The sequence below is a fragment of the Ranitomeya variabilis genome, chromosome 6 (genome assembly GCF_051348905.1).
Source record: "Ranitomeya variabilis isolate aRanVar5 chromosome 6, aRanVar5.hap1, whole genome shotgun sequence".
NCBI lineage: Eukaryota > Metazoa > Chordata > Amphibia > Anura > Dendrobatidae > Ranitomeya > Ranitomeya variabilis.
The window spans coordinates 271035099-271050449 of record NC_135237.1 but is presented as its reverse complement, the minus strand read 5'-3'; the positions used below and the strand labels follow the sequence as shown (position 1 = coordinate 271050449).

The 15351-nt window shown below is 44.2% G+C and overlaps 1 protein-coding gene across 1 annotated transcript in view; it reads right to left on the bottom strand.

Moving 5' to 3' along the window:
- The window catches only part of LOC143782308 (NFX1-type zinc finger-containing protein 1-like), a 495771-nt gene extending 480625 nt beyond the window's left edge, over positions 1 to 15146 (bottom strand). Inside the window, exon 1 of the mRNA XM_077269631.1 lies at positions 15057 to 15146. The gene's annotated coding sequence lies outside the window, so the exon portion shown is untranslated. The remainder of the gene's footprint in view (positions 1 to 15056) is intronic.
- Between the last annotated feature and the right edge of the window lie 205 nt (positions 15147 to 15351).

Genomic DNA, 15351 nt, shown 5'->3' with positions numbered 1-15351 from the left:
GGTACACTGCATCGTGCTGAAGCCGCGATTCATATCTTCTGTGCAGCAGCGTTTGCTGCATAGAAGATATGAATAATAGTGTTTAAAATAAAGATCTATCTGTCCGCCGCCCTCCCACCCCCTGTGCGCCCCCTCGCTGTTCTGAAAATACTCACCCGCTCCCTCGTTGGCTGTCGCTGCTTCCTGGTCTGGCCCCATCTTCTCCTGTATGCGGTCACGTGGGGTCGCTCATTTACAGTCATGAATAGGCGGCTCAACCCCTATGGGAGGTGGAGCCACATATTCATGACTCTAATCTGCGGCCCCACGTGACCGCATACAGTAGAAGGGGCGGCCAGACCAGGAAGCATCGACAGCGAACGAGGGAAGTGCGTGAGTACTTTCAGAACAGCGGGGGGGGCGCACACGGGGTGGGAGGGCGGCGGACAGATAGATCTTTATTTTAAACACTATTATTCATATCTTCTATGCAGCAAACGCTGCTGCACAGAAGATATGAATCGCGGCTTCAGCACCATGTGGGGGGGACAGCGCTTACTGTAGCGCTGTCTCCTGCATGCCACACGGACTGCACACGGAGAAGGTCCATGTGTGGTCCGTGTTTTACACGGACCCATTGACTTTAATGGGTCCGTGTAATACGTGCGCTCCCACGAACACTAACATGTCTCCGTGTTTGGCACACGGAGACACGGTCCGCAAAAAATCAATGACATCTGCACAGATGCATTGATTTTTATGGGTCTACGTGTGTCAGTGGCTCCGGTACGTGAGGAAACTGTCACCTCAAGTACCGGAGCCACTGACGTGTGAAACCGGCCTAAACCAAATTTAGTGTCCACATGTTTGACATTTCTGTAGCGATGAGAGTTTACCTAATTTATGGGTGCGTGTCTCTAGAAGCACAAGCTGGGCACAATGTTCAGGCACTACAGTGTTTACCGTAAGTCTTTAATTATTAGCTAAATACATGTACAGTAAACTACACACACACTGCACTAATTATATATCTCACTGACATAGTTCTTACTATTATCTATCTCTGTATATCAGATGTTTTTATTAGTTAGAAAACTAGCTTGAAATGACATAATGACTATGTAAAAGCTGATGTTAAAAATGGCATTGCATACAGATGGCATACGCATGTCATACGGATGCTAGGTGAGGGAAAAAACGCACACTCGCATGGGATACGGATGCTAGGTGAGAATAGGTGAGAAAAAAAAAGCATGACACTCGCCTGTTGTTCTCTAACTTTTGTGGCTGAGAATCTCAGCTACTTTTTACATACAGATGTGAGCATACCCTATAGCTAAGCAGTAGTGTACAGCCACATATGGGGTATTTCCATGTTCAACAGAAATTGTGTGACATATTTTATTGCCCATTTTACCCATGTACCCATGTGAAAATGTAAAATCTGAGGATAAAAACCACATTTTGGTAGTAAACATGTAATTACTTTTTCTTCATTACCCAATCATATAAAATTCAATATGATCACTGCAACCCTAGATTTCTTCATTAAGAGCTGTAGTTTGTAAAATGGGGTCACTTATGGAGGGATTCTGCTGTTCTGGCACCTGAGGGGCTCTCCCAGTAGGTCATGGCATCCACAATTCATAACAATAAAATCTGCACTATAATATCGTGCTTCTTCCCTTCTGAGCTTTGCAACTGTGCCTGAAAAGTATTTCCTGATTACATGTAGGGTATTGGCCTACTCAGGAGAAATTGCACAACAAACAGATCTAATTTTTCCTATTTGCTCTTCTAAAAATTAAAAAACATTTTAGTAGTAAAAATGACCGGTAATTATTCTTTCATTAAGGCCCAATGAGGCACATGTGGTGTCAACATGCTCACTGCACCCTTAGATGAATCCATTGGAACATGTAGTTTGCAAAATGAGGTAACTTATAGGGGGTTCCTGCAGCTCTGGCATCTCAGAGGCTATGTCAATGTCAATGTGACATGGCACCCTCAAACCATTCCAGCAAAATCTGAACTCCAATATGGAGCTTCTTCCCTTTTGAACTTTGCACTGTGCCTCATAAGTAATCTTTGACCACATATGGGGTATCGGTGTACTCAGTAGAAATAGCAAAAAAAAAATAAAAAAATATTAAGCTACGATTTCTCCTGCTGTCCTTGTGAAAATGAAAAAAAATAAAATAGAGATAAACAACAAATTTGTGGGAAAAAATGGTTTTTGTTTTTTTTTTCATTTTCACAATTAAACATTGTAAAATTTGTGAAACACATGATGTTTCAAGGTGCTCATCTAGATAAATTATTTAAGAGTCTAGTTTCCAAAATGGGCTCACTTGTCGGGGGTTTCTACTGTTTAGGCACATTAGGGGCTTTCCAAATGCATCATGATACCCACAGACAATTCCATCAAAGTCTGAGTTCCAAAAAGGTCACTCCTTCCTTTCGGAGCCCTGCCATGCATCTAAACAGTAGTTTTCCCCCCATATTTTGTTTGAAAAATGTGACTTTTTATTTTCACAGCTCTACGTTATAAACTTCTGTGAAGCACCTGGGGGTTCAAGATACTAAACAAACCTCTATATAAATTTCTAGATGGGTCTAGTTTCCAAAATGAAATCACATGTGGGGCTTTTCCCCTGTTAAGGTACATTAAGGGCTCTCCATACGCAACATGGCATCCGCTCACGATTGCATTCAATTTTGTATTCAAAAAGTCCAGCCACAGGTGGATCACAGATTCATCAGTGGATTCTAACCAGGCTGATAACAATCATTGATCCTGCCCATCACATGATCGCAGGGCGCGTCAATGGGTGGAATGAATGACAAACTTCCTGTCTGCTTGTGTTAAATGCCGCTGTCACTGATTGACAGTGGCATTTAACTGGTTAACAATCGCAGATGAATCTCTGATCCACCCACAGCTGTTACAGGCAATTTATGGCTGATTATCCTTAAAAAAGTTGTCACTATCATAACTTTTTTTTTTTTCATAAATCTTGCTATTATGGGCCACTGAAAACATCTACTGTGTTTATTTTAGCAATATTACCTTTTATCATGCTGTAGCAACACATCTTTAGTGCTGGATCCAGCTCTCATGGGGTTAATCGACAACTTCCTTTGTCCTGACTTATTGTGCTCTAATACTACAAGTTCCATGATGCATTGCACTCGCCTGTAACTCTGCACCTGGCACACCCACTCCAAAACACACCCCAACCCCTCCCTCCTCTCCCCCCTCTATCTTCAAAAAGATTTGTGATGTCATTTCTGTCCAACCTCCTCTATTACATTTGTCCAACCCACACTCCATTACACACAGATAGATAGATAATAGATAGATGGAATTAGATAGATAGATAGATAGATAGATAGATATGAGATGGATAGATAGATAGATAGAAAGATAACAAATAGATAGATAGATGAATACATACAGATATATCTATATATCTATGTCTATTTCCATATATATGTCCATATTCATGTTTCTAAACCCCTTCACCCCTGGAGCTTTTTTGTTTTCGTTTATCACTCCCCTTCTTTCCAGGGCCATAATGTTTCCGTCAATACAGCCATGTGAGGGCTTATTTTTTGCGGGACAAGTTCTACTTTTGAACGGCACCATTGGTTTTACCATGTCGTGTAACAGAAAACATGAAAAAAATTCGAAGTGCGATGAAATTGCAAAAAAAGTGCAATCCCACACTTGTTTTTTGCTTGGCTTTTTTGCTAGGTTCACTAAATGCTAAGGCTGTGTGCACACGTTGCGGATTTGATTGCAGATCCGCAGGGTTTTTTGCCGCACAGAATTGCATCAAATCCGCAGTGTAGTGCACAACCAATGTAAGTCTATGGGAGCCGCAGACTTGTTGTGCACATACTGTGGAAAAAGCCGGACCGAAACGCAGCTTTTTTTTCCCGCAGCATGTCACTTCTTTTGTGCGGAACTGCAGCGTTTCTGCACCCTTAGACTTTCATTGAGTCGGGCACATCAGCAGCAAAACCGCAGATGTAAAAAAAGATCTGCAGTTTAGATGCGGATGTGGGTCCGAGAAACGCTGCAGTTCGGGAGGAGGGAAGTGTGTGGGCAGAATGTTGGCGGTAACTGTGTGCGTGTATGTGTGAACTGGGTCTGCGGGCTGTTCGTGTGTGTGCGGGGCTGTTCGGGTGTGTGCCTGGCTGTTCGGATGTGTGCAGGACTGTTCATGTGTGTGCGGGGCTGTTCGGGTGTGTGTGGGACTGTTCAGGTGTGTGCGGGACTTTTCGGGTGGGTGCCTGGCTGTTCGGGTGTGTGCGGGGCTGTGCGGGGGGTCTTTTGGGGTGTGTGCAAGCATCATCCGATGGGACTACAAGTACGCAGCATCCAATCTGCAGCTCATTCGGATGTAATCCGGACAGTGGACACACACCCTACGCTATCCATACATCTATCAATAGATATATCTATGCAGATATATGAATAGATAGATGTATGCATCTATAAAGATATCTGTCTATCCATTTCATCTATCATCTATCTGTCTATCTGTGTGTGTAATGGAGTGTGGGTTGGACAAATGTAAAAGAGGAGGTAGGACATTAATGACATCACAAATCTTTTTTTTTCAATAATACATCTTTATTTAGCTTTCAAAAATGCACCAAAATGCATAAAAACCACGCAAAAACCGCACCAAAAGCGAATTAAAAAATGCATCAAAACCGTGCAAAAAAACGCACCAAAAACTGCACCAAAAGCGCATCAAAACTGCACAAAAAACTGCATCGAAAACGCACAAAAATCGCACCAAAAATTGCATTAAAAAACGCATCAAAAATGCACCAAAACTGCATCAAAACCGCACCAAAAACTGCATCAAAACCGCACCAAAATTGCATCAACACTGCACCAAAACCGCACCAAAAACTGCATCAAAACCGCACAAAACACTTTTATGATCCTTAGTGGCTGAGGATCACAGAATGAACTAGCTAAGTTACTAAACATAGAACGGGCTCTAGGGAGGTGGTAACTGGACTGACCGCAAACCTGATCCTAACCAAACACACTGAAGGTAGCCGGTAAACGTGCCTAAATTCCTGGACGTCTCGACGCAGCCTGAGAAACTTGCTACCCCTATAGAGAAAGTCAGACCTCACTTGCCTCAGAGAAATGACCCCAAAGATATAGGAATCCCCCAACAAATAATAATGGTGAGGTAAGGGGAAAATACAAAACGTAGAAATGAAAACAGATTCAGCAAATGAGGCCCACTAATAATAGATAGCAGAAGACAGGCAGGGAACTGTGCGGTCAGTAAAAAACCCTATTCAAAATATCCACGCTGAGAATTCAAGAACCCCCACACCAACTAACGGTGTGAGGGGAGAAACTCAGCCCCCTAGAGCACCAGCAAGCAAGGAAATCACATATTAGCAAGCTGGACAAGGACAAATAAATAACCAAGAAACATATTGAACACTGATGAGCAAAAAATAACCAAATAGAAAACTTAGCTTCTCTTGAAGAGACTGATAGCGAAGGAATTCAGGAGAGATCAAAATAGCACTGAATACATCGACAGCAGGCAACAACTGATAGTCCAGGTGAGCTAAATAGGAAACCAGCTAACAGATAACGAGACAGCTGATCCAGCCTCAGACCTGCAGAATGACACAAAGAGCCACCAGAGGGAGCCCAAAGACAGCACTCACACAGTACCACTTGTGACCACAAGAGGGAGCCCAAAAACAGAGTTCACAACAAAACACTGTATCAAAAACGCATCAAAACTGTACAAAAAACTGCATCAAAACCGCACCAAAGACTGCATCAAAACCGCACCAAAAACTGCATCAAAACTGCATCAAAACCACACCAAAACCGCACCAAAAACTGCATCAAAACCGCACCAAGAACTGCATCAAAATCGCACCAAAACTGCAAAACTGCACCAGGTTTTGATGCAGTTTTTTGTGCAGTTTTGATGCTGTTTTTGGTGCGTTTTTTTTGCGCGGTTTTGATGCAGTTTTTGGAAATAAATAAATGGAAAATGTGCATGATTTGAATGGAAACATGCATGAAAAACGGATTCGGAGGCCGGATTCATCATTTCACATCTCAGTTTCATACGTTTTTCGCTGGATCCATCGCTGTGGGTTTTTTTGCCGGACAGAAAAACCGGTCCTCTGTATGTGTTTTCCGCCCGGCGGAAACAGCTTTTTTGACGGATCCAGCAAAAAACGGATGAAACGTGTGGCCATCAGGCACAATCCAGCGCTAATACAACTCTATGAGAAAAAAATGGATCCGGCGGAAAAAAAGGATCCGTTTTTTTCAAAACTCGCCGGATTGTGCCTGACGGCAAAAACCTGATGTGTGAAAGCAGCCAGATATATGGATAGATAGATCTATGTATCTATAGATATATCTATCTATAAATATATCTATAGATAGATATATCCATAGATATATAATAGAAAGGCCGAAGTTTCTAAGGCTACTTTCACACTTGCATTTTTAGCAATTTTGGGGAAAAAAACGGATCCTCCAAATGTGCTCGCAGGATGCGTTTTTTACCCATAGACTTGTATTAGTGACGGATCGCGACGGATGGCCACACGTCGCGTCCGTCGTACAACGGATCCGTCGTGTTTTGGCGGACCGTTGGCACAAAAAAACGTTGAAGTGAACGTTTTTTTGTCCGTCGCGTCCGCCATTTTCTACCGCGCATGCGCGGCCAAAACTCCACCCCCTCCTCCCCGGACTTCAGAATGGGCAGCGGATGAAAAACTGCATCCGCTGCCCACGTCGTGCACAAATTTCACAACGTGCGTCGGTACGTCGGCCCGACGCATAGCGACGGACCCGTACCGACGCAAGTGTGAAAAAGGCCTTAATGAGCGTTTAATTTAATTAAAAAAATGGAAAAAAAGGCGTGGGCTCCCGCGCAATTTTCTGCACCAGAGGGGGAAAGCAGACGGCCGGGGGCCAATATTTGTAGCCTGCTATGAATATCAGCCCGCAGCTGTCTGCGTATCCTTTACTGGCTATTAAAATAGCAGGCCCCCCAAAAAAATGATATGGGGTCCCCCTATATTTTATAGCCAGAAAGGCTACGCAGACAGCTGCGGGCTGATATTCATAGCCTAGAGAGGGGCCATGGATATTGCCCCCCCCCCCCCCCCCGGCTACAAATACCAGTCCGCAGCCACCCCGGAAATGGCGCATCTGTGAGATGCACCAATTCCGGCACTTAGCCCCTCTCTTCCCACTCCCGTGTAGCGGTGGGATATGGGTAATAAGGGGTTAATGTCACCTTGCTATCGTAAGGTGACATTAAGCCGGGTTAATAACGGAGAGGCGTCAATAAGACGCCTATCCATTATTAATCCAATACTAATAAAGGGTTAATAAAACACACACACATTAGGAAAAAAGTATTTTAATATTCTTCATTTAACCATACTTGCCATACTTCAGCGCCTGCAAAAAACGTAAAATAATAAACCGTATACTACCTGTCCGCCGTAGTCCAATTAATAACGAGTGTCCCACGACGATCTCCCCTATAGAACAGTGACATCGGGTGATGTCACTGCGCTATAGGACCCTCAGTGACACAATGACAGGAGACAATGGCTCCTGCAGTGCATCACTGAGAGGTTACCTTAGGACAAAGTCTCACTTTATGGCAATTACTGCCTGGGAAAATTTCACACATCAATGCCATAAGTGAGACTAAGGACTATTTTCTCACAGGGGCGTAGGAATACATTGTGAGGAATACATTGTGGAAGGATACCTTCCATCATTGTATTCCTGGAGCCCCTGGAGAGCGGTCGTCGTGGGACACTCGTTTTAATTGGATTTCTGTGGATCAGGGAGTATATTGTTTGTTTATTATTTTAATATTTTTTACAGATGACACTGGCTTCGGGGATCAAGGTGACAAGTGATGGTGAGTATGTACTCTATGTTATACGTACTGTATGTCTATATGTATGTTGTATGTATGTACTGTATGTATGTACTGTATGTGGCATGTTGCATGTCGTCGCATGTCATCGCATGTCACATGTCGTCACATGTTGCATGTCATCGCATGTCGCATGTCACATGTCGTCGCATGTTGCATGTCGCCGCATGTCACATGTTGCATGTCGTCGCATGTCATCGCATGTTGCATGCTGCATGTCATTGCATGTTGCATGTCGTCGCATGGTGCATGTCGTCGCATGGTACATGTCGTCGCATGGTGCATGTCGTCGCATGGTGCATGTCGCATTGGTGCATGTCGTCGCATGTTGTCGCATGTCATCGCATTGTGGATGTCGCATGGTGCATGTCACATGTTGCATGTCACCGCTTGTTGCTTGTCGCCGCATGTTGCATGTCGCCGCATGTCACATGTTGCATGTCGTCGCATGTCATCGCATGTTGCATGTCATCGCATGTTGCATGCTGCATGTCATCGCATGTTGCATGTCATATATTGCATGTCATCTCATGGTTCATGTCGCATGGTGCATGTCGTCACATGTTGCATGTCGTCACATGGTGCATGTCGCATGGTGCATGTCGTCGCATGTTGTCACATGTCGCATGTCATCGCATTGTAGATGTCGCATGGTGCATGTCACATGTTGCCGCATGTCATCGCATGTTGCATGTCATATGTTGCATGTCGTCGCACGTTGCATGACGTCGCACTGTGCATGTCGCATGGTGCATGTCGTCGCATGTTGTCACATGTCGCATGTCATCGCATTGTGGATGTCGCATGGTGCATGCCACATGTTGCATGTCGTCACATGTTGCATGTCGCCGCATGTTGATTGTCGCCGCATGTTGCATATCGCTGCATGTCACATGTCGCATGTCATCGCATGTTGCATGTCATATGTTGCATGTCGCATGGTGCATGTCGCATGTCGTCGCACGTTGCATGACGTCGCACGGTGCATGTCATCGCATGTTGCCACATGTCGCATGTCATCGCATTGTGCATGTCACCGCATGTTGCATGTCGCCGCATGGTGCATGTCACATGTTGCATGTCGTCGCATGGTGCATGTCGTCGCATGTTGTCACATGTCGCATGTCACCGCATGTTGCATGTCACATGCTATCGCATGTCACATGCTGCATGTCATCGCATGTCGCATGCTGCATGACACATGTTGCATGTCGTCGCATGTCATAGCATGTTGTATGTTGCATGTCACCGCATGTCGTCGCATGGTGCATGTCGTCGCATGTTGTCACATGTCATCACATGGTGCATGTCACATGTTGCATGTCGTCGCATGGTGCATGTCGTCGCATGGTGCATGTCGTTGCATGTTGTCACATGTCGCATGTCGTCGCATATCATTGCATGTCGTATGTTGTCACATGTCGCATGTTGTCACATGTTACATGTCACATGGTGTGTGTATGTATGTATGTATGTATGTACTGTATATATGTATGTGTTTTTGTTTTTTTTTACATTCAACACATTAGACGGATGATGGGACTACTACTGTCCCATCATTGGCTAATGTGTCACTCACTGTAGCAGTCAGAGCCCGATGGGACTCGTAGTCCCATCGGACGATGCCTGCACACAGAGACACACACACACACACCAATGACCACCCCCCGCAGTAGACCCACCGCAGACCCCAGCACCGCCCGCACATACCGGCGCCGGCACGCAGACCCCCGGTGCCCGCACAATCATCCCTGCCTAGCCCTGCCCGCCCCCAGCACAGCCCCGCAGGCAGCCCCCAGCCCCGCCCACAGCCCAGTCACTCTTGATGAGAGAAATGTTATTTTTTAATGTTTTGCTGTGGTATGACTATCTGGATTAAAGGGATAGTCACTCAAAGTTTGAAAATTGCAATTTTTTTAACATTTTTCTCAAATTCCTGATATTTTTTATAAATGAACGCAAAACATATCGACCTAAATTTACCATTATCATAAAGTATAATGTGTCACAAAAAAACAATATCAAAATCACTGGGATTTGTTGAAGCGTTCCAGAGTTATTACCACATAAAGTGACACAGGTCAGATTTCAAAAATTTGGCTCTGTCACTAAGGGGTTAAAGATAGGGTCAGCGCCGGTCTATTACATCCTATGTCCATGGGGTGCTGTAAAATGACACTGTTAGTGTTGTGAACTGCTGTGAAACCAAGATGTCAGCCCCCAGTTCCTTCTTTAAACACATCTAACACACAAAATCTGTTTCACATGCATTTAAAACTTGGTTATAGCAGCATGTTATGCTACATTACAGTGATTTATTAATGATCTACAAACACGGTACCTTACCTTTAAGGTACTCCTACCTGCAGTGTCTGTGGAGGTTGTCACCCTAATGGTGACAATATTGTGCCCCGGCCCAACATGGACTAACCCTATTGGTCCCTATTCATAAACTGAGCACAAAAAATTGAAGAGTCACACTACAATGTAACAATTTACATAAATGTTTGAAGGCAAAATTATGCCCATTTAAAGGGAACCTGTCACCCCCAAAATCAAAGGTGAGCTAAGCCCACCGGCATCAGGGGCTTATCTACACCATTCTGTAATGCTGTAGATAAGCCCCCGATGTATCCTGAAAGATCCGATGGGTGTCGCGGTCCGGTCCCGCGCCTCCCATCTTCATACGATGACGTCCTCTTCTTGTCTTCACACTGTGGCCCCGGCGCAGGCGTACTTTGTCTGCCCTGTTGAGGGCAGAGCAAAGTACTGCAGTGCGCAGGTGCTGGGAAAGGTCAGAGAGGCCCGACGCCTGTGCACTGCAGTACTTTGCTCTGACATCAACAGGGCAGACAAAGTACGCCTGCGCCAGAGCCGCAGAGTGAAGACAAGAAGAGGACGTCATTGTAAGAAGATGGGAGGCCCCGGACCGGACCGCGACGCCCATCGGACAAGAACAGAGCTGGGACCACCCCTGGGTGGGTATACACAGGACACAGATAAGTAGTAACGTTATCTAACAAATCAAGGCTACTATGTATGAATTTCTGTGAGTGAAGGAATCATACCTCCCAACTTTTAAAGAACAGAAAGAGGGTCAGGTGATGCACAAATTTTGCTACGCCCCTAGCCACACCCATTTATCATTTCTGTAGTGAGAGACATACAGTAGATGCCCAAGACTGCAGGGCGTAGACCCAAATCCAGGACTGTCCGCAGTATATGGAACAGTTGGGTCTAGCGATGAGCAGATGGATTCACGGGTCTCTGGTCCAGCGTGCAGGTCAGTGGTACCTGGAGGCTTGACGAGAGCCCACAAATCTCTAGCCTTCTGGCTTTTGATTAGCCAGGGGTGGTGCAACGTCATCTGTGCGTCCTGCTCATCTCATGGACCTGTTGATTTATGTTTTGTTCTGTCATTCACAGTCTGAGCCGCCAGAACTTTCTCATCTTGATGTAGCTACACTATACAAAATCTGCCTTTTTTGGGTCTGTAAGGTCATGTTCACACATTGCAGAAATACTGTTTTTTGTTTTCTGCAGATGTCCGAACCAAAATACTCAACAACTATCTTATCCCCCTTATTTGATTGTTTTTGGTGCAGATGTGAAGAAGCGTTTTAATGTGTTTTTATAATACAGAAAAGTTTTAACTCTTCACTTAAAAAAGTAACTGCAGTTTTTTACATGGGTTTTTTAGGCTCCACATAGAAGACAAGAGAGGAAAAAAAGCAGCAAAACCAAACAGATTAGCAGCGTCCTTGAGCACAGTTTTCATTACCTTACATCCACTTGGCTTGGACAGTTAAACACAGAATTAGAAAATACGAATCGTTTAGCCTACGTGTGAACATGGTCTAAATGTCTAAGCAAAGTGGATGTGACTCCATGAAATCTCCGCTCCCGGTGGTCTAAAGATGCTGCAGAATTCTGGTGTTTTGGTGCATTTTCTCTGTATAGGCTTCTTCTGAAAAAACGCTTGGAAAAAAAACGTTCTTGCATTTATAAGCACAGAAGCAAAGCTTTTCTGTACTATTAAAAAAAGCATGAAAAACTCTGCTTCATATCTGCACCAAAAATTGCATTAAATAAGAGGGAAAAGGCCGAAAGGAAAAGTAGCAAACACGCAGCATTTACGCAACATGTGAACACGGCCTCAGCATTAGTTTTATTATATAATTTTTTACGGGTTTAATAGAGAAAAAACATAATTTACGCCATTATTTTTAGGTTATTTACCAATCCCCGTAATTAATATGATCACGTTATTGTGCAGATCGTTTATGATTACAGGGACACCAAATATATCCATGTTATCTGCTTATTTGTGATGTTTATTATTTTTTTTTTTTTTAAAAAGCATTAAAAATTACATTTTTTTTTTAATTATCAAGTGTTTTTCATTACCATTATTTTTTATTAATTTTATAGGATAAAAAAACTCATTCTCCCTCTGGAATACAAATACATACATTGTACATAGCAGTACATTTCTATTAGTATAACCCCTTTCTGCCATCGGACGTACTATTCTGTCCATGTGACCTGGGACTTAATTCCCATGGACGGGATAGTACGTCATACACGATCGGCCACGCTCACAGGGGGAGCGCGGCCGAGTGTCAGCTGATTATCACAGCTGACATCCGGCACTATGTGCCAGGAGCGGTCATGGACAGCTCCCAGCACTTTAACCCCCCGGAACACTGCGATCAAACATGATCTCAGCGTTCCGGTGGCATAGGGAAGCATCGCACAGGGAGGGGCCTTCCTGCTTGCTTCCCTGAGCCCCCCAGAACAACGTGAGGTGATTGTGTTGTTCCGAGTTTCTCCTCCCTGCGGGCCCCGGATCCAAGATGGCCACGGGGTCCTTCTGGGTCCTGCATTCTGTAATGCTGTAGATAAGCCCCCAATTTATCCTTAAAGATGAGAAAAAGAGGTTAGACTATACTCACCCAGGGGCGGTCCCGCTGCGGTGGGCGTCGCGGTCCGGGGCCTCCCATCTTCTTACGATGACGTCCTCTTCTTGTCTTCACGATGCGGCTCCGGCGCTGTGTACTTTGTCTGCCCTATTGAGGGAAAGGTCAGAGAGACCTGGCGCCTGCGCACTGCAGTACTTTGCTCTGCCCTCAACAGGGCCGTGCCCCTGGGTGAGTATAATCTAACCTCTTTTTCTCATCTTTCAGGTTACATCAGGGGCTTATCTACAGCATTACAGAATACTGTAGATAAGCCCCTGATGCTGGTGGGCTTAGCTCACCTTCGATTTTGGGGGTGACAGGTTCCCTTTAAGAAAGGTATCATAAAACAAAACATCTACACAGCAATGTCATTTTGAAAATGCTGTGCATTATCTTCATTTTATTGAGTGCTTTTGCAGCGCTTTTTTCAGGCGGATTCCGAGAGACATTCACCTGAGGCAGACATTGCATGCACATAGTCTAGCACTATGTGCACACAACTCATTTTTCTGGTTTCCTCCTGGAAATTGCCTAAAATGATGCTGCTGAAGCAAGGCAAAATAACTAATTTAATGCACAGCAATGTAAAAAACATTGCTGTGCACAAGTTTCGTCTTGTCACTTCTTTTAACTGCGGTATAGAGAGAGATGATGCACCCCTAAGCAAACACCAGAAGGAAGGTTGCTGCATCAGGTGGAGAACAACAGATGCAACAAAGGAAGAAAAGAACACATAGCGATGTGCACACCTAAATGTAAATAAAATATACAAATATCTATTGAGAAACACAGACAACATGTAAAACCGTGCAAAACCAAGTAATAACCATTTAACAGCCCCAGGGCATTCATATGTCTACTATATGCACAGCAATACACACAAACGTTAGGAATAAAACACAAAGCTGTGCGTGTCACAGCGATACACGTGGGGTTCTCCCTGCATCCCACCATGACCTCTCGCAGCACCCCTCCTGAGCTTGGTCATTATAGGTGCCGTAGGTATATCTCTATTGCTCGGCCGTCTGTCCCTCTCTATTCTGAGACTTCTTTTTCGCTATAATCGCTATTTTTTATTTAGCGCTATCTCCTTGTAGACATCAGCTATCTCTGGCTCCCATGTCATTGCAGGCATATATTAGTGCAACCATTCTCTATTACCTTGAGAATAATTTCTCTGGCTAGTACACACCAGGAGGGGATTAATATTCATAACAAATGGACCTGCGCTCATGTATCTGGTTACCTTAGTAATGAGCAATGTGCTCGGATAAGGTGTTATCTAAGCATGCTCGAGTGCATCTTTGATGAGCTCTAATACTATGTTCGAATCCCCATGGCTGCATGTCTCGCTGCTGTTCGACAGCCTCAACACATGCAGGAATTGTCTGTTTGTTAGGCAATCGCTGCATATTTAATGGTTGTTGAACAGACAAGACACATACAGCCACGGAGACTCAAACATAGGATTCGAGGATACTGTAATGCTCGATCGTGCTCCGATAACACCTTATCCCAGCACGCTCACTCATTACTAATTTACCATGGTTACTATAGGTATGACACTAGGACTACCATTACTCCAGACACTAGACTTATGTATCTTATTAGAGGAACTCATTTTTAATATCATAGGTATGATTATGCACCGTTATTGATGTCTCTGTTATATGGTTATTACTTAGTTTTACATGCTGTCTATGTTTATCAATAAACTTTTGTCTATTTTATTTACATTTAGGTGTGTGCATCCCTATGTTTTTTTTTCTTCCTTTGTTACTTCTGCTTCAGGATTTGGAAAACTTTAAGGGGTTAAAAGTAGTAACAAGTTCATTATTGAGGCAGCTTCTGCCAACCTGCAGACTGTTGGGTGCATGTGCACACACAGCAGAAAGGTCTGACATTAGATCTGCACACTCCCTACCCCACAGCTTTCCCTCTTCATCACCTAACTTTTCTCCATCCTTGTTTCTTATAGACTGTAACTTGCATCGTCACTGCTGGGTATTTGTTTCCCTTCATTAACACAATTAGTAGCATCATCATCATAGGAATTACTAGCTGGAAAACTACAAGAGTCAGTGCTACTAGCCAGTAATGTGAATATTGCCTGATCCTATGTCTATGTCCTTACCTTACATCTGGAGAGCTCCTGGCATACTGTGGGCAGCACTGGTGGGTGCATGTGCCATCATCTCCTTTATACAAAAATCAGTTTCGTTTCTTGCTCATGGCATCATCAGGCCACACCTTACCTAATACTGTGTTATAGCATCAGACCACTGGGACTGATACTGTCTGCAGAACAATGTGACACTATCCAGCATCTGCAGGCTTTACTCCTCACTATGACCAATGCAGGGATGAAACTGGAAGCTCAATAATCAGTATTCTGCTTCCTGCTACAGCCTTGTCACAAAATCACTAGA